Here is a 6,116-nt window from a genome sequence, read left to right as displayed (position 1 = left end):
TCCATTCTATATGCATCCGAAGAAGTGGGCTGTAGTCCACGAAAGCTTATGCTCTAATAAATTTGTTAGTCTCTAAGGTGCCACAAATACTCCTGTTCTTTTTGCGGATACAGACTAACACGGCTGCTACTCTGAAACTTCTTATTTAGTCCACGTAATAGAAAATACTGGGAGGTGATTTGGGCCTGTGGCTCTAGCTTTGCATACATTTGTTTTATCCAACAGCACATTTCAAACGTTACAATTAAACACATACAATTTAAAATAAAAAACAATTAGGGTTAGTAACATTAGTACGCCAGTAGTTGTGGGAGACCATTCAGAAAATATATTATACCAATGGTAAGCTGTTATGTCTTTCTGCAGTGGCAATTCTTAACATGTTGCCATTTGCATGTATAATATGAATGGTTCGGTTTCCCACATTGCCCTTTTGTTTGTTTTAGGAACTATGTTACCTTTTTACCTTTTGTAAGCACATTACATTTACATTTGTCTATTGGAAGGTTGCTAACACTTCCATTCTTTTAAAACACTTTTCCCCCCAAGAATTAACACATACACATAGCCCATTATACAGTACTTTGGTCTCATTATTCATTTTATCCCACATACAGGATCCTAGTGAGATGTCTTTACTACAGGGCTTTGGAGCAACAGGCATGGATAAGCATACCCACTTTTATTTGTGGCACCTTAGAGACTAACAAATGCATCCGAAGACGTGGGCTGTAGTCCACGAAAGCTTATGCTGTAATAAATTTGTTAGTCTCTAAGGTGCCACAAGTACTCCTGTTCTTCTTTTTGCGGATACAGACTAACACGGCTGTTACTCTGAAACTTGTCACTTTTATTTGTTTCTTATTAGGTTGTCCTGTAGCTGATATTAGCTTTTTCTGAAAGACAAAAATAACATTTTTCTACCCCTTTTGGGGTGGCATTCATTATTGCTTAAAATATTCCTTTCTTTTACAAATACCCTTGCTGATTGCAGGCAAAACAAGAGGAATTATCTCCATATTTTCCTGTGTTTTTGTTCTATAGGCAGGCCAGGTTTTAATGGCTTCTATCTTTTAAGAGTTATGGGGAAATTATCCCACTGTTCAGTCATTAAATCCATGAGGTGGTGTACCTCAGTTTTCCCTTTACAGCAGACCAAGGTTACAATGTCTTTCCTGCTGTATTAAGCTTTACGTTTGTTCACAGGTAACAGCTGAAAAGCATCATTACCATAAAGGATTTTTTTTCCCCAATAATCATACACACTATACATTGTTACAGGGGTACTTATTAACATTAAATTTATTTTAATTAAAGGTATCTTGTTATACCGTGCCTTTTATTTAGACAATTTGTTTGCTGACCAGGTATGTTCTTTATCTGCAACTTCTTTGTGCTGGCAGTTCTCTCACTTCCTTTATCAGTTAGATAATTTGCATCCACACAGGCTTGGCTTTTGGATTCAAAACCATTAGCAGAGCTCAGAGACTCTGTCTTAAAAGGAACACAATTAACTTTTACCAGAGTTTTGATTACTTTTAACTCTTGCTTCCAAAACACACACAGATCTGAAAAAGAAAACACAGTCTATTGTGGCTCCTTTGGAGCCCTAATAGGATTTTAATTAAGTAGCATGTTTTGTTTGCATTTCTTTTACCCCCTCTATAATATACACTGCACACGTCTGCACATTTGTTCTATACTTTAACTTTTAAAACATTAGCCATATTAATTTTTACATAAGGTGTAACTGTTTCTTTTGTTCTTACAGAGTTTTATGTACCCTTATCAAAGTGACAGTCTGATTACACAGAGCCATTTTAAGGCTCAGTGTTTCTAACATTTCTTCTTTTTGTTTTGTGTACCTCACCCCTGCTGTTGCTTCAGAGGGCCACTGTCTTTATTCTTTTCCTACAGCTTTCATTTGCTATTTTGTTACAAAAACAAACAAACAAACAGAATCCAGAATCTCTCCCTATTTTTCTGATTTTGACTGTCCTGCTGCAGTCATGACTTGGTCTTTATTTGAAAACATTTAAATTTTGTAAAGAATCAAGTTACCCCTTAAGGGTTAAATACCAAATCTCAAAGTCAACCAACACTGATTACCTGTGTCTGGCAAAAAGGTCTGTCAGTTTTGCAACTTTGAATTAAAGAGTCAAATGGATTTTTAGTGGCATTATAAACAAAACAAAACCAATTTATCTTAAACTTACAACACAGGAGTTTTACAAACCTCACATATTCCCACAGACAGACAGACACATACACATTTTCTCTCCCTTAACATCCCTCTTACACTGCTTTTTTACATAGCTGTATATAGATTACATTACCTTTATACATTTGGGGCAGTTAAGTTCCCCTATGTTCTTTTAGCAAATTTGACTCAATTGTCCATAGTCAAATGATTTTAATTAGATAGTCTCTTTACCTGGATTATTTACAGACATTCCTCTGGAAAAGGGGCCATTTTTCCTTTAGAATGGCTGCAAAGAAACCAAGAATTCTTTTAACAAGATCCTTTTTAACATTTTCACAAAGTTTAACTGTTTAATTCTCTCCAGCCTCTGTAGAGTTAACTTTTCACTCTCTTTCCTTAAATCACTTGTTTATTTCCCAAAATGACACCTTTATCAACTCAGATTTCACCATTTTAAGTATTGTTCCAGGGGTTCATACTTGCACTTACTCCTGACACTATGCCCTTAGGGCTTCCAACCTGTTTTTTTTTTTTTTTTAGTTTCTTTATCTGTTGCTTGCCTGGGCCCAATCCTGCTTTTTCCAATGAACCATTTTTGTGGGTGATATTGTGGTCATTTCACAATTTTGAAAGAAATGCTTAAGGAAAGGGACCAGGAAGGGTGGGGGCTAGTTGAGGAGCCCACCCTCCTTGCTGAATTGGTAATGGAACACTAAAGAATCAGTTTCTGAGGCAGACAACGAAGGGGAACAGAACAAGGGGCATTTTATCCTTTTTACAATGAGAGGGGAGTATGAAGGGAGTTGGGATCGATCCGGGGTTGTTGTTTTTTGTCAGAGAACAGGGTGAAGGGGAGCGCTCAGACTGGTGGTGGGAGAGGAGGCTTTTAATAAAGCTTTTAATTTATTATTTGAATATTTGAGAGAGGTGAGTTTTGATTTTGTCCACCTACGATTTGCCTCTTCCCACCACTGCATGAAACAATTAACCTCTCCTTTAGCCAATTTAGTTTTAGGCTGGCCGAGTTTGTTTTTTTAAGATGTCCACTCGGTCCTTGTTCCAAGGTTTTAACAGTGGCCACTGAGTTTTGGGATCTCCCTGAGTTAGCCTAGACCATTTTTCCAGAAATTTACAGGAGTCCGGACCCTTCCTAAAACTGAGCTGGCATTCCTTTAGGGAACTGTCCCGACTTAGACGTCTGGTTACCAATACAGGAGGACTTTACACACACCAATCACACAAGAAGGAAATTCGGGTTCGTCAGAGCGATGCCCGGTGCAACACACAAAAGGAGCCCACAGGCTACTGACTCAATCGTCCTTGCTTTCACACCAAGGGTTTTACCCAAGGTGCGGTGCGGCTGCGATTGTGCAGATTTCACTCACTCAGACCGCGGGGACAGGAACCCCTTGGTCGGCCGATCCCCGGACGGAGATGGCACCCAGACTCAAACACTCCACAGGAGGACGGATAGACACAGAGACAGGACAGTCCTTAGTCCGGACAAAACACAGAAATAATTACCTGACCAGATTCCTGATGTCAGATCCCGGGATCCCTACCAGAACAGAGTGGGAACCAACAGGTTCGATGGCGTAGACCTCACTGTGGTCGCGCACCCTTCCGTTCAGGAGGAGGACCGCTCGGGCCAAATGCCCAGGTGCCGGCTACCACGGTCGTCCTACCAAAACGGTCAGGAATCACACAGCCCCAGTGAAGACGGTTGCCATCTCGGTGGAACCTCCAAATTGTCAAAGTTAGACTCAGGACTCATAGTTTGTCAGACCACTCTGTTTTATTAGCACAGCGCTCTGCTAATACAGTCAGATAATGTGAGCCTCCATGCAAGATTCAAACAGTCTTATTTATACAGATAAAAGGGTGCAAACTAAACAAAGGGACAGAGAGAGCAAAATTGTAAAATATGCATGGGGCACAATATGCATAACCTGCTTCCTTGTTAACTCTTATCGATCTAAGACTAATGCTTCACCAATTGCCCTTAAGTGGCAAGTTAAGCAGTTAATGTCTGCTTTCCTGCCCCCCTGGCTTGCAGCATTTCTCATTTCCACTTAAAAGTACATACAGCATTCTTTAACTCATTCTATTTCTTTAATATAATTTATTTCACTTTCACAAATAGTTCTGTCCATTTGGCATCTAAACAAGGAAGGGAGACAGGACGATAGCCTCATGGAATGGACACATACGGTGCTTTGAAAATGGCTCCACCAAAACGGTTGTAGGCTTCGTTGATTGGGATGAAATACGACTGAATGGTAACTATGCTTCGTTCCAGGATTTTGCAGAATTTCTCCCAATTTGGTTTCCTGAAATTCCATCTTCTTTTGTTTAAGCTTCTAACAATGGGTAGCTGAAGGCCAACATGGATGAATGATGGTCTGTGTTGCTGGTGTGGAAAGTTGTCCAGGACCACACATGACATTGGTTGGGGGTGACCATCTACTGATGTCACCCAGCAGAGGTCAGGTGAATAATCATGTTACCATCTGTCCGGGTGAAATGTACCCTGTTGTTTTAAGTCACGAACAAGAACAAGGTCGTTGTCTGATGTCCACTCCACCGGTTGTTCACTGTCTGCATCTGGCTCTGAATAGCCCCAATCTGTGTGATGGCTGTTGAAATCACCCATTTACACAGCCGGGTGAGCAAGAGTGGGTAAGACTGGTTGTTCCCAGGTCGCACTTGGTGCTTTATGGACATTTGTGACCCAAGAGCCACCAACCTGAATGATATCGCAATAGTTGGTCAATGACATAGGGCGGCATCAGAGATGTCTGAATGAACATACATGTCTTGACCATGTTTGGCATGTGCAGTATGACACAGAAGACCAGATCCATCAATCACATATCTCTTTGCTTCTTCAGTACATATGTAGGTCTCAGTCTTCAGTAAAAAGGTTCATTTTGACCAGATGCTTAACCCAATTAATATTAACAGACGGGAAGGATCTCATGCCACAATGTGGAAAGAACACTTTAAAGAACACTTAGATCAAATTGGTGTATTCAAGTCAGCAGGACCTAATGACTTTCACCCTTGAGTATTTAAGGAACTAGAACAAGCAGAAGCAATCTCAGATCATCTTCAAGAACTCATGGAGGATAGTTGGACTGGAAAAGGACAAACATAGAACCTGTCTTCAAAGGGGAGGGAAAGGAGGAATGGGGGAATTATATATATACAGTCTGCCTTATTTCAATACCTGGACAGATACTGGAACAAAATATTGAACAATTTCTTCAAACCTGGATGGATTTATCAAGAACAAATCATGCCAGACCAATCTAATTTCCTTCTTTGAAGCACCAGTCTACACAGGGAAATCTGCGGCTGCAGGAGCGTGTGGATACAAAATGCCTTTGTGCTGGATGCAGTGGCAGGCTAAAACCACCCAAAACACCTCTGCCTAATTCCTGCAGACTGAACAGGCACATTCTCCTGCAATTCACTATGGGGAAGGCCCCAGCGTGGCTTCAGCTGATGAAGGTGCTAGGAACCCTGAAATACGATAGTGCACACCAGTGATGGGCAACCTGCAGCCCATCAGGGTAAGCTGATTGCGGGTCGCGAGACATTTTGCTGACGTTGACCATCTGCAGGCACAGCCCCCCCGCAGCTTCCAGTGGCCACGGTTCGCCGTTCCCGGCCAATGGGAGCTGCAGGAAAGAGGGGCCAGCACGTTCCTGTGGCCCATGTCTTCCCACAGCTTCCATTCGGTTGCTGCCCTCAGTTCACACAACAAGGATAACAATCCTTTATTACTCCTGCCCCAATAACAAGAGACTGGGGTTCCAACACCAGCCACAAGTGGTCATTTGGGCAAGCAATCCCATCATGCTGAGCACCTAGGCAGGGTGAAAAGAACAGGAGTACTTGTGGCACCTTA

This window comes from Trachemys scripta, chromosome 9 (genome assembly GCF_013100865.1).
Source record: "Trachemys scripta elegans isolate TJP31775 chromosome 9, CAS_Tse_1.0, whole genome shotgun sequence".
NCBI classification, from domain to species: domain Eukaryota; kingdom Metazoa; phylum Chordata; order Testudines; family Emydidae; genus Trachemys; species Trachemys scripta.
The sequence above is the reverse complement of the archived record's forward strand: the minus strand, read 5'-3'. Positions refer to the sequence as shown.